This window comes from Lolium rigidum, chromosome 5 (genome assembly GCF_022539505.1).
Source record: "Lolium rigidum isolate FL_2022 chromosome 5, APGP_CSIRO_Lrig_0.1, whole genome shotgun sequence".
In the NCBI taxonomy this organism is placed as follows: Eukaryota; Viridiplantae; Streptophyta; class Magnoliopsida; order Poales; family Poaceae; genus Lolium; species Lolium rigidum.
The window spans coordinates 109,243,882-109,263,422 of record NC_061512.1 but is presented as its reverse complement, the minus strand read 5'-3'; the positions used below and the strand labels follow the sequence as shown (position 1 = coordinate 109,263,422).

The 19,541-nt window shown below is 45.6% G+C and overlaps 1 long non-coding RNA gene across 1 annotated transcript; it reads right to left on the bottom strand.

Moving 5' to 3' along the window:
• Positions 1 to 10,611: 10,611 nt before the first annotated feature.
• LOC124654095 lies at positions 10,612 to 12,153 on the bottom strand. The gene is made up of 3 exons (XR_006988202.1): positions 11,844 to 12,153; positions 11,704 to 11,758; positions 10,612 to 10,913 (listed from the first exon to the last, which is right to left on the bottom strand). It is a non-coding gene; the product is annotated as an uncharacterized LOC124654095 (long non-coding RNA).
• Positions 12,154 to 19,541: the final 7,388 nt, after the last annotated feature.

Here is a 19,541-nt window from a genome sequence, read left to right as displayed (position 1 = left end):
AATTAGTTACTTGATATTAGGAAATGATGAACGAAATAGGCCGATCGATATAGAGCGCAAATGAATGAAAATAATTACTTTTGCATCATTTTTCTCATGTCGCCCCAAAGCGCCGGATCCATATTCGGAGAGTCGTGGACGAGAACTGAGGAGGTCTGAACTTTAATTACCATAAGAATCCAGTGGAACCTGCGGACACGATACATGCACAGTCATGCATAACTCATCGATTAGCCACATACCATGCATGGAGTAAACAAAAGAGAATGTTCTCAAGACAGAAACACTCACCCAAAATGGTAAGGAAATAGAATATCACTTTTCTGTTGCTGTTTTCTAATAAACCGCCACAGGTCTTCCTCCACGTCGGCGGGGTGGTGTTCTAACACATATGAATTAACGATGTGTGGGTCAATGAACCCAACATCATGGATGTTCCTTATTCGCATTTCCCGCTTCTTCATTCTGCATAATATATAGCGTACACAACAAGATAGTTAGGACAATATATATATATATAGTGCGAGGCAATGAACGAGATGGGGTAGAAATTAATAAATCACTTACGAACGTAGCAACCGATGATAGATTTGTCGAGGTCGCGCAGATTGAACAGTCTGGAACAATTCACTCAGAGGAATTTGTACCCGGTAACGTTTGAAGTGATGCTCATATTTAACTTCCGCATAGATATAGTCTTTGGCGTTTTCATGTTTTATGTAAGCCTTGTACCAATTTAGCGGACCTTTCATTTGTCGAGGTAGATCCTCTTCTGCGCGAGGCTCGATGAGAGGGCCATTCTTCACATATGTAAATACTACGTCCTTCATTGGCGCCTCATCAAGGCCTAACACTGCACGAAGAGTGATACCTAAGTCGGCCGCTTGTTTTCTGGCACTTTCTACAGTCAATCCATGTGCTGCCGCAGCTGCTATGATATCGGGGGCCTCCCGACCGGCGGCTTGCACTATGAGCGGGGCGATCGATTGTTTACTTTGTTCCCCGAGCTGGGCAACTTCTTTCCCCCTTTCTAATTTTGTCTCGGCCTTGTCCTCCAAGGCTTTCTTCTCCGCAGACTCTTTGTTCCTCTTGAACGCGACTGCTTGCCTACGAAGTTCACGTAAATAGTCGTCAGGCAGATTCTTCGCGGCTTGGGACGGTGTGTTCAAAAATGACTTAGCCCACTGCTTTTCCTTGTCAGAATATACTGGCTTGGGCTCGCCCTCTATTTTCTTCTTGACGCTCGCCTTCCATTTCTCTAAATCAGCAGCCGCGCCCACCTCGACTTCCTCGGCACTACTTTCCCAAGGCCTCGTGGGGAGAGGCTTCAGTGATACCTCCGGTACCTTTGTTTTCTTAGGTACGTAAGGGTCCGGGTTAATAACCCAGGACTGCTTCACGCTTCTTCGCCGGAGGTGGATTGGGGGCGGTACCGGTGTCCGATCACCCGCCGGACGAGGACCGGGGGCGGCGTCCGCCGACGTGAATGAGGTGTATTAGGTGAAGCACCACCGCCACCGTCACCGCCACCGCCACCGTCACCGCCACCGCCACCGCCACCGTCACCGCCACCGCCACCACCACCACCGTACGGGGGTGGACTTGTTGGCGCCTCGCCTGGAAACTTGATAAATTTCTTCTGCCATAGAATGAACCGGCGCTTGACATCTCCAAGTCTTTTCACCCCTTCAGGTGTAGCAATGTCAATGTCCAGGTCCTCAAACCCTTGGACTATCTCCTCCACCGTGACACGAGCATAGCCATCTTGAATGGGGTTGTTGTGGTGGAGTGCTCCGGTGGTAAAGCACTGCCGATGGCTACCTTCATGGACATGTTCCCGATAGGATAATACGGATGACATGCTTTCATCTCCTTTATATCGTCCACGGGGTAGCGAGGAGGCTCCGGTGCGAGTAACCTCGACCACCAGCCGAGGCTCCGGTGCAGGTAATTTCGATCGTCGGTGCACCAGCCGGTGAGGCCTCCGTGGAAGCCACGCTGCTTCTTCTCCGCTGCGGCTTCCGAGATCCATTGGATGATCTTCATGCTGCGCCCGAGCTGCATCTCTTTCGGCGACTAGTACACTCACGGTTTTCTTCATCACATCCATTTCCGTTACCAACTTCGCCACAACATCCGCATCCCGATCCATCTTTCTCTTACGGCTTCGTAACCGTACGGGTCATCTTTCTCGGGGAACCCTAGTTTCCACGAAATGTCCCCGGGCATGCCTCGTACACGTCCTCCGTGTTCGGGATTCCCGAGGGCTTTTGTCGGGCGTCGTTCTCTCCGTTGAACCTGATCCTCCCCTCTTGAGCATCCCTCATTGCCTCAATAAGGTTTTGGGTGGGTGTAATTATTTTGCCCCGGTAAACACACTCCCTGTCTCCGGGTTCGGCGATCCCCCATGCCCGTACCACCAGCTTTTGGCCCTTGGGTCCCATCCCTCCGTACCTGGACGGATTCCTCGCGCCCTCGGCTCGTTCTCCATCTTCTCCCACTTAGGCTGCCAAAAGCGATACCCTCCTGGCCCCATTTTATGATTGTACTCCTTCTTGGCCGCATTTTCCTTATTTTTTTTCGATAGTTCAAGGAACTCGCTCCGATTTCTTTTGCTTCACAAATTCTGGCCAATCATGTTGCGGTTTCTCATATTGTCCTTTGAAATCCGGAGTCTTGCCCTGGTTGACAAAGTCATGGGCTAGATTTTGCTTGTATTTCCGGAATGCGTTGGCCATCCTAGAAAGAGCGAATCTGTTTGACTAGCTTGCGCCTCTTCTTGTTTTCCGCAATCTTGTTACCCTCCTCATCGTATTTGCGGTATTCCGGAGGTAGAACGAAATGTTCCATAAGCTTGTTGAAGCAATCTTTTTTTCTCTCTGTTCGACAAAAGTGAAACCAACACGTGCCTTCTTTGGCTCATTCCACTCCCGGCGGGTGATCGAGACGTTGTCTCTAACAACGGCTCCGCATTGGCCGACAAACTTGGTGGCGTTCTTGCTGGGCTCCAGCGGCCTCGCCGGTTTCTTCGTCGACAACATCGATGGTGCATGTTTCTCCTGGTTTCATCGTCTTGGTTGCGCCACGCTTTGACGACGACGTACTCGATTTTTTCGACGATCCGGCCGAGGGCTAAAATAAGAAAGAGAGTCGCGCGCGTTAGTACACACACATTTATTCAAATCAGTTATTGTATCACCAGACGCTCAATATGTATATATATATACCTCGGCGCCGGAGGTGGTTGCTACTTCCAACCGAAGATCGTCGTTTATCGACGTTTCTTCCGCACCATCTTGCTCGACAGCGCCCTTCATCTTCACCCTCAAGGTTCAGATAAGAAGAGATATCATCTTCTTCTTCTCCGGTCGGCACAAAAGGAATATCGCCTTTTATGATGCCGAAGATATGGTCTTCAGCGACCGGATCATAGTTGTCCAGAATCGGGTCACCTCTATCGTCCGCCATATGTCAGTCCTGAAAACATGTAGTCAAAACAAATTAATTAAGTGAAGAAGGGGGGCGGTGGCGGTGGCGAAAGGGCGGTGCCAAAAGGAGGGGGCGAGGAAGGGGTGCGCGCGGAGTCGGAGTCGGTGACGAAAGGGCGGTGGCGAAAGGGCGGCGGTGGCGAAAGGCGGTGGTGGTGCCGCCCCTCTCGACCCAAAAAAACACCGCTCGTATACGGACGGGGCGACGAGGGGCTCGCTGCCCCCTCCGTATACGCGCGGTGGTTAGTTTTTTTTTACACAATCTTTACTTCATTTTTATTAAGTCAAAATTTTAGTTTTTTTTTAAACAATCTTTACTTCATTTTTATTAAGTCAAAATTTTAGTTTTTTTTAAACAAAGTTTTTAATTAAGTCAAAGTTTTAGTTCTTTTTTTAGTACCCATTTTAGTTCAACTTTTATTAAGTCAAAGTTGTAGTTTCATTTTTACTAGTTTCTAATTAAAAGAACTTATATATAGTTAAACAAAGTAAAAAACTAAAAAACTAAAAAACTAAAAAAAAAGAAAAGAAAAAGGCAGGCCGCGCGCGGGGGCTAGCTCGTCTGCGCGCTCCTCTCTCTCTCTCCCGCACGCGTGGCCGGCAGAGCGCCGCCGGGCAGAGCGCCGCCGGGCGGGCGATCGAGCTAGCATGGCGGCGGCGCGCGGCGGCCCTGGCGCGCGCCTCTCCTCTCTCTGCGCCGGTGATGACGAGCGAGGGGCGGCGCGGCGCGGCAGCGGCGGGCGCGGCGGCCCCGGCCCTCCCTCTCTCTCTCTCTCCCGCGGTGCGTGGCGCGCGGCAACGGCCGGCGCGCGTGTGGCGGCGGCGACGATGACGTACTCGGGGCGGCGGAGATCGGGGCGCGCGTGTGGCGGCGGCGACGACGACGAACTCGGGCGGCGGCGGACGACGAACGCGCGGCGGAGGAGAGGATCGATCGGGCGGAGAAACGAAGAATGAACCGCCAGGGGCGCGCGCGAATTTATAGCGGCGACCCTTTAGTCGCGGTTGGGGTCCCCAACCGCGACTAAAGGGGCACCTTTAGTCGCGGTTGGCCTCCCCAACCGCGACTAAAGGGTATTTTCGGCGGTTTTAAGTTTCCCGCGGAAAATACCCTTTAGTCGCGGTTGGCGAGGCCAACCGCGACTAAAGCTATTTTTCAAATTTCTTTTCTTTTTTCAGAGATATATCAATAAATTCAGAAAATTAAACTAATACATTTCAAATTATTTAAAAATACAAATAATATATCAAAAAAACAGAAAAATAAAAGTAATTCAATTCAAAATCTTAAAAATACAAATAATATATCAAAAAATTCAGAAAAATAAAACTAATTCAATTCAAAATTTTAAAAATACAAATAATATATCAAAAAATTCAGAAAAATAAAACTAATTCAATTCAAAATTTTAAAAATACAAATTGTCAAAAATTAATAAAAATAAAACTAATTCAATTCAAAAGTTCGTTGGCCCCCTCTTCCCGCCTCTTTCCGCCGACCCCCTCTTCCCTCCTCGTCTTCCCGCCATTTCTTCCCTGTCTTCCCGCCTCTTTCTTCCCGCCAATTGTTTCCCGCCTCTTTCTTCCCGCCAATTGTTTCCCGCCAATTTCTTCCGGCCTCTTTCTTCCCGCCAATTTTTTCCCGCCAATTTCTTCCCGCCACTTTCTCCCCGCCTCTTTCTTCCCGCCTCCTGTCTTCCCGCTCCCATTTTTCCCGCCATTTGTCACTACATATAGGTAGCCCGCCTTGGCCAGCATCACATCTCTACAATCTCTCATCACTCTCTCATGGCTTCCACCGCACCCACTCTAACCTACCAGCGAGGTGGAGGAGCTTTGCGCCTCGAACTACCCTTGCCCTCCGGGCTACCGCGTCCTCGCATGGCCGGAGCCTAAGCGCCGGCGGCGTGCCGGTCCCTCCCGTCCCTCGAGTGCACGCGCGCCGGGCGGCCATCACGAACCACTACTACCTCGACCTCACGCCGGAGCAGCGGATGAATCCCCGCCGGCATCCCGATAACCAGCATACTTGGGACGCCTTCTTCATCAATCGGCGTGAGAGGGCGCTCGCCGGGTATGAGGAGGACGGTCCGCCTCCCGGAAACTTCCACGAGGCCGGCCGTCGGCTATGGTGGTACGGCCGGACTCTGCAGAGCGTCATGGACTACATCACGGCCGGCGATATCCCCCGCCTGCGCTACCCTCAGTTCGAGCCACGAGCGCCGCCCGACGACAGCGACGACAGCAGCAACGATGACGCCGGCAACTTAGAAGGCGACGACTACCAGTACAATGGCGGCGGCTATGAAGACTACGAGTATGCATATTATACGCCTAGGCAGGAGTATGACTAAATCACTCCAAATTTCATGTATGTAGTTGTATGACTTAGTCACTCCAAATTTCCTATATGCAGGAGTATGACTTAGTCACTCCAAATTTCATGTATGCAGGAGTATGACTTAGTCACTCCAAATTTCATGTATCATCAGTGCTATCTCAAGTCAATTGAATCATTCGAAAATGGACACCAAACACATCACGGGTAATATAATTCACATGATTCATTAAACAAAGTTTGGTACAATAAATTATTACACATCATTTCTTCCCTTGTGTCCCCGCTTGCTTACGATTGTGCCGTATCCATGGAGCATCCTCATCATTTAACTTAATGCTTGGGTCGGTGTTCACTTTGAAGGGCGGAATTTCAGCAAACATATTATAATCTTCCGACATGTCTGTCTTGTCCTCCACTCCCACGATGTTTCTTTTCCCCGAAAGAACAATGTGGCGCTTTGGATCATCGCATGATGTACTGATCGTTTTCTTATCTTTCCGTTTCCTCGGTTTGCTACTCATGTCCTTCACATAGAAAACCTGAGCGACATCTTTCGCTAGGACGAATGGTTCGTCAAGGTAACCAAGATTGTTGAAATCCACCATTGTCATTCCGTATTGCTGGTCCACCTTTACCCCACCTCCTGTTAGCTTGAACCATTTGCACCGGAACAAAGGGACCCTAAAGGAGGGTCCATAGTCAAGTTCCCATATCTCCTCTATGTAACCATAATATGTGACCTTTTGCCCATTCTCGGTTGCTGCATCAAAGCGGACACCACTGTTTTGGTTGGTGCTCTTTTTATCTTGGGCGATCGTGTAAAATGTATTCCCATTTATCTCGTACCCTTGGAAAGTCGTTATAGTCGAAGATGGTGTCTTGGCCAACATGTACAGACTGATCTACAACCTTATTGTCACTCATTAAATGTTTTCTCAACCAACTGCCGAAAGTCTCCATGTGGGCCTTCCTAATCCAGGATTCGAGCTTCCCGGGGTTGTCCGAGCGTAAAATATTCTTGTGTTTCTCAAAGTACGGAGCCACCAAGCTGGAATTGGTCAGAACCGTGTGGTGTGCTTCGGTCGGAGAATGGCCGTCCATACATATCATTGATTTCCTTCCGATCGTGCCTTTTCCACTTAGTCTCCCCTCGTGCCGCGATTGAGGAAGACCAATCGGCTTAAGGTCGGGAACAAAGTCAACACAAAACTCAATTACCTCCTCATTTCCATAGCCCTTGGCGATGCTTCCTTCGGCCTAGCACGGTTACGAACATATTTCTTTAATACTCCCATGAACCTCTCGAAGGGGAACATATTGTGTAGAAATACGGGACCGAGAATGGAAATCTCATCAACTAGGTGAACCAGGAGGTGCGTCATAATATTGAAGAAGGATGGCGGGAACACCAACTCGAAACTCGACAAGACATTGGATCACATCGTTCTGTAACCGTGGTAGAACTTCGGATTGATTACCTTCGAGAGATTGCATTGAGGAATGCACATAGCTTCACAATGGCTACTCGAACATTTTCCGGCAGGAGCCCCCTCAAAGCAATCGGAAGCAATTGCGTCATAATCACGTGGCGGTCGTGAGACTTCAGGTTTTGGAACTTTTTCTCCGCCATGTTTATTATTCCCTTTATATTGGACGAGAATCTGATGGGACCTTCATACTGCTTCAGGCATTCAAAAAAGATGACCTTCTCTTCTTTGGTCGGAGCGTAGGCCGGCACGACCTTGAAACCGTTCCGGATGCTTGTCATCGGGGTCTTTCAAACTTTGCTTGGTCCTGCCGTGCTTCCTTTGTATCATTTGACTTCCCATACACGCCCAAGAAGCTTAGGATGTTCACGCAAATATTCTTCGTAACGTGCATCACGTCGATTGCGAGAGCGGACTTCTAGGACTTTCCAATATTCTAGCTCCCGAATATAGATTTCTTCTTCCACATGGCTACGTGCCCGTCGGCTCCCTTCGGAACTGATTGTCCGCCGGGACCCTTTCCAAAGATGACTTTCAAACCCTTGACCATATCAAATACCTCAGCACCGAGTGTGTTCCGCGAGCTTCGGCCGGTGATCTGCCTTGCCGTTGTAATGCTTGCCTTTCTTTCTTCTTCGGATGACCTTTCGGAAGAAATCGACGATGCCCAAGGTACACGTTCTTCTTACAATTTGGCAAATGTACACTTTCGGTCTCATGTAAGCAGTGCGTGCATGCATTGTATCCCTTATTTGACGGTCCCGAAAGGTTACTAAGAGCAGGCCAATCGTTGATGGTTACGAAAAGCAACGCTCGTAGGTCAAATTCCTCTTCTTTGTGCTCATCCCACACACGGACACCAGGTCTGCCCCACAGCTGTAAAAGCTCATCAACTAATGGCCTTAGGTACACATCGATGTCGTTGCCGGGTTGCTTCGGACCTTGGATGAGCACCGGCATCATAATGAACTTCCGCTTCATGCACAACCAAGGAGGAAGGTTGTAGATGCATAGAGTCACGGGCCAGGTGCTATGGCTGGAGCTCGCTCGCCAAAAGGATTCATGCCATCCGTACTTAGACCAAATCTTATGTTCCTTGCGTCAGCTGCAAAATCTTTGAACTCTCGTCGATCTTTCTCCATTGCGTTCCATCTCGCGGGGTGTCTCAACTCCCCGTCCGACTTACGGTCCTCTTTGTGCCATCGCAACAACTTGGCATGCTCCTTGTTCCTGAACAGACGTTTCAACCGTGGTATTATAGGAGCATACCACATCACCTTGGCGGGAACCCTCTTCCTGGGTTTCTGCCCTCAACATCGTCACCGGGGTCATCGCCTCCGATCTTATAACGCAATGCGAGTGCATACCGGGCATTCATTCAAATTCTCGTATTCACCGCGGTAGAGGATGCGATCGTTGATGCATGCATGTATCTTCGGAACCTCTAAACCTAGAGGGCAGACAACCTTCTTTGCTTCGTACGTAGTGGCGGGCAACTCGTTATTCTTTGGAAACATATTCTTCAACATTTTCAGCAAGTTTTCAAATGCCGAGTCAGCTACACCTGCCTGTGCCTTCCATCTCAGCAAATCCGAGTGTGCAGCCCAGCTTTTTCGGACCATCATCGCATCCGGGGTACAGCGCCTTCTGTGATCCTCTAACATGCGATCCAAATTCTCCCTCTCTTTTTCAGTTTCGCAGCGTCTCCGTGCATCAGCAATGGTCCGACCAAGATCATCAACGGGATCATCACGTGCCTCTTCTTCACCTTCCCCTTCACCTTCAGCATCCTCCATGAAAGTATCACCGAAATGAGAAAGATAGCTTTCATCATTGAAATCATCCCCTTCTTCATCTTCTTCCATTATAACCCCTCTTTCTCCATGCTTGGTCCAACAATTATAGCTTGGCATGAAACCGTGCCGAAGCAGGTGCATGTGAACATCTCTTGAGGAAGAGTAACCCTTCCGATTCTTACACTTAACACATGGACGGATAACAAAACCCCCTGCTTGTTCGCATTAGCCACTACGAGGAAATCTTTCAAACCCGTACTGAACTCGCCGGAGAGTCGGTTACCGTACATCCATTGCCGATTCATCTGCATTATTATAATATAAAATATATAATTAACCATCATGCATTTGTTAAACTAACTAGCTACAAACAATATAAATTAAACAATGAACTACACACACATGCATATTTTATCAATGACACATCAAAGGTTCAAGTTGCTAACCGCGATCGAGGAGGAAAAAATAAATGAGAAAGCTCAAGTGTGACTCCAACACTTCATATCATGTTTGTTTCATGCTCTTGGGGCATTTCATCAAACACCTTATGTGCATAAGAGGAACCAAAAGCAAACCTAACACTCACTTGTGAAGTTTGTGAAGAGAATGGCTCCAAATGGCTAAGTGTTGGCTGCTGGATGGGTATATATAGGGGAGGGGCTTTAGTCCCGGTTGGCCCAGCCAACCGCGACTAAAGGCCTTCGGGCACCTTTAGTCGCGGTTGGGCTGGCCAACCGCGACTAAAGCCCCCACGTGCACCAGCTGGCCACCGTGCGCCCTGGGCCCAGGACTTTGGTCGCGGTTCGCCACACGAACCGCGACTAAAGACCCCATTAGTCGCGGTTCCTTTACCTTCGCGACTTATGGGGCTTCCCGGAAGCCTGTTTTTCCACCAGTGATTTTACTATAGGGATGGATTATGGATATAAGTTGGAGGTGAAAAGGTTAATAAGTCAGACCCCAAGATTGCTCGAATTGGTGGTACCACGATACAATCTTCTAATGACGAAAGACAGGTCATTTTTCTACATATAACTACAAATGCAGACCAAATAAACAACTCCTGTTTATATAACGGGGATAGCGCAACTAGCCACCTACACTTCATTCAATCATTGGTTAGCAATCCTCAAGACCAAGAGGTGAGAAAGTACCTCAAAGCACATACAAAAAAAAAATCATAAATACCATAGCATACATGAAACATCGCAAGGCAAGCAACAATGCAATATATGCAATCTATCAACATACACCATGCAAACAACCACATAATCATACCAGACAAGTATGTTGCATGCATAACCATTAGGTGTGTAGCCAGAGGCTGATCTGAGAGGTCTTATGACCACACAGCCATGGCGCAAAATAAGCAGTTAAGGGCGTCAATAAAATTTGGCAAAACTCCACAGAAAGGGAAGAATGAATATCGAAGGAAAAAAATCTCAGCTCCATCACTGCCATAAGTTGTAGAGGATATTTAGTTTTGTACCAAGTACTTCTATGAATCTACACTACACATACCAACAAGTTTGACTAGCAAACGATGTAAGTAATTCAATGTGTACAAAGTAACACACAACATCCATAGAGATATTCACCATGAGCAAACGAATACAGGCAGAGCAACTACTAATGTCCAGCATTAAACTCTTGTAAGGGTTGTCATTGTCACGAGAAGAAGTACCAACACCAGAACGTAAAATTTACAGCTACACTATAAGTGGGTGTTTCCGGTTTTCGGGCATCGCTATGAGAAACATATTTTGCTAACACAGCCCATTTTATTCGGAAGATCTTGGATCTGTTACCAAAAAAAGCAAATGTAATTAAATTAGATATATCAAATAGGACTTAAGAGAAACTTAAAATGAGTAGTTGTCACAAATATCAATTATTCAAGTTAGACTTGTTCGTCTTCCCAAGAAAATACACTTGTATACATTGCTCTAACTGGACCAATATCAGACCAGCTGTTGTCAAGCAATGTAGACAACTTAGATTACATGATTGATAAGTTTCTTTAACAAAGCAACTTATGCTGCCATCCAAAGTACCTCTAGATTTCTATGTAACACTTGCAACTGAAAATAACGAGAATATTACATTCCTTGGGTTTGCGTGCAAAATTTTGATAATTACTAGCAATGGACATTTTTATTGATTAGAAGTATTAGATAATACATTTTGAAAATCCTTACAAGAATACTAAAAAGAATATTTGCATGCAGATAACTTGAACTATAATTGTATGTCTATTACAGGATTTATTCACAAGTTTATTCTCCTAAATTTTTTTGCACTCATCCAAAGTACTTCTGGACTTCTAACTAGCACTTACAACATGCAAAATTCCCATGAGACTAGACAGATGACCTCTTGACACGGCAACAGACAGCTTTTGGTCCTCTAAAAAGCCATGATTCAAGACAGTTTTATTGACTAGTATAGTTGTACTACACAATACCTTACAGAAATATTTACGCTACAGCACGGGAGTATTGACATGAAGATATCATATCAATGGATCATGAAGATGCAATCCATATAAAGATATTCATGAAGATGCTATATTCAAAATTATAAGCACATACCTATGAGCTCCCTACAAAAATCCTAAGGATTAGGTGTCCGACCTTTGGAAGGTCCCTGCGTATTAAATTAGTTCAGTTAACTTACAAATTATAATGCTTATCAAGTTTTGATGATTCAGCAAAAACAAAAGAGTCCTTACAATGGGCGTCCAAACAGAGTCAGTGTAAACCACTCTGATTTATTTGACTTTTGCAAATTCACCCTGATCTAGATACCTAGCTTTCGCCGAGCGCATTCTTCGTTGCCAGTCCCTGAGGAGAACATGACATCCACTGTTTATTGGCATGTTTCGGTTCTATTTACAGTTGATTTAATTAGTCACATCTCAAAGCAGATCCCAAAGTTATAGCACGAAATGGTTTTAGTTAGCCACAACGTGCAAGCTAAAGTGTCATCATGACTTAATAACAGTACAAACCCCTACGATGGTTTACTCCTTGACTCAACCAAATACTTTCTTAACACAAAAGACGAGGCCAGCGATCCCAGAGGCGATAACAGAGGCCCCTACGAACGCTTCCTTCCGTTGTTGAGCATACCTGTAAATTAAAAGAACCATAATCAGGATAACCAATGCACTTACATATTGTACAGAGCAAATAAGTTATAACTATAAGTACTTACATTTCCTCACGTTTTTTCATCTCTTGCATCCCAGCTTCTATTTGGTCTAGCTTATGGACATCCCGAAGCATGGATTCTATTACTCTATCCAGTTTCAAATGAGTGCATTGAGACATCTTCCCCTCCTGGATATGGTTCTTATATCCTGAAGCGTCAGCTGCTGCAACCTGATCTGATGAAGAATGCTGGAAAACATGAAAGGCAAAATTAAAGCAATCAGCACAAATTATTGTACTACATAGTATGGTTTTCTTTCTTCGGCTTGGATGGTAACTAAGAATCCTAGAATGTTTCTAGGAACACTTAACAATTATTGTACATATCATATTATTTATTAAATTGTGGATGTATCTAGACAAAACTGGGTCACTTATTTTGGGACGGAGAGAGTGTAACATTTAGTACTAAGAGATCTTTCTACATCGACAAAAAGAAATATTCCCTGATATAGGAAAGGGTGTAGTAAACTGATAGCATAATTTCCGCACCAAACCTGGCTACCAATCCATTTTAAGGAACCCATATCCGATACTAAAGAATCGGACTGATAAGGATGTCTGATTCCAAAGTTTTACACCCGATACGGTGTAGAATACAGTATGGAAAATAGCATATATATATATATGAATTATCTGAAAATTAGTTAGAATAATCTGAATGTTTCAAACCAGATTATCCGATTTTCGAGTCAAAAGACAATGTCAATCTGGCACGGTTAGTTATTGTTGATTTACCAAGTTCATTCCATAAGCAAGTAAGAAAAAAAAGCACTTCCAAATTGATCTCATCCTTTATAATATAAGATTTTTTTTCTTTGTTCAGTAATAACTTAATCTTGGAATAAAACAATTGTTATAGTAATTAAATTAATAAATGAAAAGATTTAGGCATTAGTTAATGAAAAGATTTAGCATTAGTTTATGAGGAATTCTCTATGGATATGTATTATAGGAAGGAATAATTCCAATTTTTTTGGATTGCACTCCATATCTTTTGCCCTACTCTTCTTTCCCTGTGTAGGGGGTATTTAAAAAAGGATAAAGGGTTAATTCGTTCTTTCTAGCCACTAAGAGATCTTTCTACGTCGACAAAAAAATTTATTCCCTTATCTTTACTACTACCTCCGTTTCAAGGAATAAGGCACACGCGTATTCCAAGACGAACTTTGACCATGAAAATTAAACAACAAAATTTTGATTATATTATATGTAATTAGTATCGTTGGATTTGTATTGAAAAACACTTTTTAATGATACTAATTTCATACAAATATTCCTTATCTATTTGAAGTAATTCTTGGTCAAATAAAAAGCTCGTAAAACGATGGCGCCTTATTCCTTGAAACGGAGGTAGTATTAGTTTCCTAGCGGTGGTGTCCGTACGTTAAAAGACCAATCGTACGTCAAAAAAACCGGTGACGACCGTATGTCCCGCGTGAGGAAAAATCAGCCGCGCACAAAATAAACGGTTCGCAAAAATCGATAGCGCAAGAGAGAATCGTTCCATCCCCTCGGGATTTTCTCTAGCCACCGGTGGCACGGATAGGAGCGCCGCTTTGGGCAGCTGCTTCCAAGTCGCAAGGCGCCGCCACGCCAGGAGGTGTCGGGCTGGAGGTCTCCCGCAGGAGGGCTTCGGCTGCTGCGTGTGAGGGGTGCGCCGGAGAGGTTTGTCGATGGGCGTAGCGTCTGCTGCGGACGAGGCCATCTCCACCACGCCGCGTGGGAGCATGTCTAGGTGCGTCCTGCTCCAAATTGAGCTGCTCCTTCGTCTCGTTCAAGCTGCGCCATATCCTGGTGGCAAATTTCTCCTCATGCGCTCTGCTCCGACCTGCTGTGGCGTGATGTGTTTCTCACTTTCTCGAGTAGTTCGGTACTCCACCGCACAGAATCTGCTCGGCATAATGCCGCACATGAGCCATGGCACATCCGCTACTGAAGTCCACCTATGTGCTCGCCTGCTCCTCCTAGCTGTGTATTCCTCTCCTTCCCGAGTACTCCTCCTCTCCAACTGGTGGTCATCCACTGCTGGCTTCTTGATCCTCTATGCTGATACTACCTCTGTTTCAAGGAATAAGACATCCTCGTTTTACGAGCTTTTTGTTTGACCAAAATTACTTCAAACAGATAAAGATTGTTTGTATGAAATTAGTACCATTAAACAGTTCTCTTCAATACGAATTCAACTATACTAATTCCATATAATATAATCAAGATTTTGTTGCTCAATTTTTATGGTCAAAATTCGTCTTGAAATACGTGTGCGCCTTATTCCTTGAAACGGAGGTAGTATAAGTGAAGATACCGATACATATGGTAGGCAACTATCGACTATGCATATGCATAGTGAGCGCTGGTCTCTTATTGATATCGTAGATACAATGTTCAGTAAGAAAAGAACAAGAAAAAATAATTCTCCTACAGCACGCTCAAAAGCAGCAGTAGCAGTCAAAACTTTCAGGCCACATGTGTTCTCTAAAGTGTGAAACGATGGTTTCAGTAGCAGCCAAAATTCAGCTATATGCTCCTATGCGCTATTTTTTCCAGGTGATGGTTTCTCTGAAGCTTTTGGCAGCCGGAGACTATGATTGTGCTCAAGATGAACAGCAGTTTGCTACCATAACGATGACGGGAACACATGGCAATGAGATGCTCGATCTTACGTCGCACACCATACCCACCATCGACCATCGCGTCATGCGCAACATCGAGGGGTGGCTCTCCGATGTGGTGGAACTGGGGATGCATTCGGTTGGAGAAACGACGGTCCGTTGAGGCGAAAGGGACACATGAAAAAAAGAACTGGGGATGCATTCTGTAGTAAATGTAATCCGTGGAGGCAGAGGGAAGACATGAGAGAAGAAATAGAGCGACGTGTTTCATAGCAAGAGCAAACTAGATATTTGTGTGCATTTTCTGTTTACACGTAAGATCTGCATGGCGAGATTTTTTTAATGACTCGTGGCAACGCACGAACATTCAGCTAATATAGGTAACGGTGTAAACTGATAGGATAATTTCCGCACCAAACCCGGCTACCAATCCACTTTAAGGGATCCATATCCAATACTAAAGAATCGGACTGATAAGGATGTCTGATTCCAAAGTTTTACCCCGGATACGGTGTAGGAATCCTACAGTATGGCAAATAGCATATAGATATGAATTATCTGAAAATTAGTTAGAATTTTATCCGATTTTCGAGTCAAAAGACAATGTCAATCTGGCACGGTTAGTTATTGTTGATTTACCAAGTTCATTGGTAAGCAAGTCTAGCTAAGAATTCAACAACTGGAAGACTAAGATGGTGCTCACCAAATAAAAATTTCAAAAGAATATGGTCATCAAGTGTAATGAACAAAATTAGCAATTCCTATGCTGCAGTTATCTTAAAACGTTAAGTTAAGAAGACGAGGAGGACACCAGATTTAGTGAGCAGGGACGGAGAGGGATATGGGTCTCCTCGATGCGAAGAATCTAGAGTTGCGATCGGGGCAAGAACCCTCCCGAAGCTATCGGAGCTGAAGAAGCGCGGAGTCCGCCCCAGCGACCGGGGCAAGAACCCCGGCCGCTCCTCAAGTACCCGCGAAATCGACCGGCCGAACGAGCGGCCGGCGGATCGGAGTACCGTCGACGACATGGTTCACAGTTGGGGATCTTTTTGGGCGTGGAGTACCGTCGAACGAGCAAGCCAGAACCCAGTGCAAATCGTATTCCGACCCTACGTGTGCCTGCTCAACCTTCTCGGGCCCCTGGCCCAATAGCCACAGCCTCCCGAAACTTAACTGTTTTGGATATTCCGGTTGCAGCAACTTTCTACAACCTTCTCTGGGTTTGTTTTTCGGATCCCGGTAGTTGACAGAAACTGCAACTCCAAGACAATCTCTCCTGCATAAAAAAAGGAACCCTCACAAGGTAACCCTTGTGCTCCTCCTATCTATTTCACCAGCAGAACACATCACAAAAACCTTCCACCCCTCCAGCTCTCCAGAGAAAATAACATGCTTTGATAAGCACCTGCAGAGATGTGGCTAGGAAACTCAACATACAAACTTGGTTCCGTTCTACCTAGAACTTGTGGGTATTTCTTCTGTAAATAGTACTGCCCCTGATCCCAACAAATCTCCAGATCAACATAAGCAAGTTGATGGCTAGGAAAGTAGTTGGGGGGAATATGGACCTATAAATGACATGACTTAGAGAGGTGACCACCTATTTTACGTTTCCATGTTATGTAGAGGCGGGTTTAAAACTAGAAGCAACATGCACTACAACCACGGTACAGGGCTGACTTTTGTAGAAATCCGTCAGCGAATGTCTTTTTCTTTGACGGTACCGCGTTTTCGCGTCATAGGTGGCATTTTGGGCCGCTTAGCCCAGAAAAATCGTGACGGGCGAGCTCTAAACGTCAACGATTGTCCAGAAATGAGCGTCGCGGGGGGTGGGCGGCCCGAACTGCAGACTCGGGGAGGGGGCGTCACAAGATCTAGGCATCGAACCGCTGGACACACCTGACCCACCCTCTGCACTCTTCTGTTCATGTACTTTTCTTTCTGCCTGCACAAGAGTCCAAGGCCTACAGCACTGGGACATTGTAAGGGGACACAACCATTGTCTGCACACATGTACCCGACCTGCAGCACTCGGGCACGCATGTTAGGTACCGACACGACCCTCCTGCGTGGGGCCGCCCATTTCGACAGCCTCCCAACATGCGAAGTGGACAAGACTTGTCAGTATGACCAACATGGGCTCCACATGTAAGTTGACATGCCAAAAAAATTGCGCATGTGCGATCACAAGTGTCTGCCTGCCGTCAATTCTGGACGCCTGGCCCCGCATGTGATGGCGGTCGACGAGGCTTGATGAAGTGGCATGATTACTTATTGAACACTTATATTCCTTTCATATCTTTTGAATACATTTCATTCAAATTGTGAACACATTTAGGAATACTACACTTCCATATATATATTATATCACCAAAATTAATTTTACTCCATTTCAACTCTTTATTGCAGGATGGATGCGTCAAGGCATCAAAAACCTTCTCCTATTCATCATTTGCAATCAGAGTCCACTAGAGCACGACACGTCGCGGATTCAAATTCAAACACTTATCTCGGGAAAAGAAAAGTATTAGAGGGGGGCTTGTGCAAAAGGGTGCCAACCACTCCAGGCAAGAGATCACGTTTCTCAAAGGTTATAAGGAGTGTAGAGGGTGGCGAAAGGACACACACGCACGGAGGGACGCCACCACATCCACCCAGTTTTGAGCGGGAAGAGGAGGAAGAGTCCATATCGGATCGAGATCTAGAGCGGTGAAGGGCATCGCCATCAACATCCAGCAACAGAAATCTTCCTCCTTATCCTTGCTTCGCCCGCGTCTACATCAACACCTGAAGTAGATCATCGCAAGTTTGTACTCTTCCCTCTGATCCTTGTTGTTGAACCGTGCGCCACTCGTGTAAAGCAACAGTTGAAGCTCGAACTCGATTTCTCCTCATCATTTTGCTAAGTGCTTGTTGATCCGTTGTGGACCATGAACCTGAGTTACAATTGATTGAGTTGCGAGCCTGTTTTATCTCTTATTCTCCTTGCTTGTGTCACCACCTTGTGAAAAGTGATCCATGTTGTGTTACAATTTAGAGAATTTCCCTTCTTAAACAAACCCTAAAACCTTGCTAACTAGGATGTTTGAACATGTTTGAACGGTAGCTTAATCCCTGAGGAGAACCACGACAATACCTAAACCCTACTAAATTGATGCGATCAATTTTGGCGCCGTTGCCGTGGATTGACTTCTGTTTCATGCATAAGTAGATCAGATCTAGTGCTAACCCTTGTTAGTTGTGTTGATTCGTTGTGGTCCATCGGCTCTGTTGGTAATTTCAACTAACCCATAACGAGTTCCTGGTTTAGTTTGTGGTTTTGGTTGTGATGTGCAGGAACAGTGGATGGGTGAGAAAGAAAATAGAGAAGCAAATGATTCGTTGTTGTTTGATCCTGAAATTGAGAGAACTCTCCTGAGAAGAAGAAGAGAACTAAGACTCGCATCGGTAGAATCTATTGCCAAGATGAGAGACCGTGTGTTGCTTAGAGATTTGTGGATTCCTAAGGGACGGTCCATTTCTTCAGGAATTGTTGCCCCTGTGATCCAGGCCAACAACTTTGAGTTGAAACTTGCATTGATAAATATGGTTCAACATTGTCAGTTTGGGGGCTCCGCATTAGAAGATCCTTATGAGCATATTATTACCTTCTTGGAATATTGCAATACATCCAAGCAAAATGGAGTGTCTCCTGATGTTATCAAGCTATCTCTGTTTCCATTTTCTCTGAGAGATGGTGCAAGGATATGTTTGCACTCATTGCCTCCTACCTTGACAGATACTTGGGAGCATTTACTGCAGGCATTCTTGGAGAGATATCCCCCCCCCCCACAAAGGCAGTAGAATATAGGGACAAGATAACTAGATTTTCCCAATGATGGAGAAAGTCTGTATGATGCCTGCCAGAGATACAACACCATGATTAGAATGTGTCCACATCATGGATTGGAGAGCTGGTTAGTCTTGCAGACGTACTACAAAGGATTGAATCATCATAATAGGGCCTATGTTGATTCAGCAGTTGGAGGTGGGATAATGAACAAAACACTGGATGAAGCTTTTGCAGTAATTGAAAGTATGGCATCACATCCTTTTCAATGGTCAAGTGAGAGAGCAGTAGTGCCAAAATCTCTTAGAATTCATGTTGTTTCATTAGTGGACGCAGTGGTAGCCCAGGTTGAAATCATGAATATGCCGATGGCCAGTATCCTCTCTGAAAGATCTTTAGTATTAGTGGCTTCAGTGCAAATAACCAAACCAGCTTGTGATGTGTGTGGTTCACTAGGTCATACGAATGGAGAATGCACATATTATGCAGCAGCGGGACCCTTAGTTTCTGAAGTGAATTAGGCTCAAGAGAAAGGTCCATTTTCTCAGTCCTATAATCCCTCATGGAAGCATCATCCAAACCTGTCATACAAGCAGTCACCTGGTTCTTATGTTCACCATGGAGGACAGTCAAGTATTGGGTCCAAAACCAGCTACCAATCACCAACATCCCATACCCAATCACCTGCTATGCATTTTCAGAAGCAAGTTGATGCTTAGTCCTCAACTAGTTCTAGACTCGAAGAAGCAACTATTCAGTTGATAGAAATGCTAGCC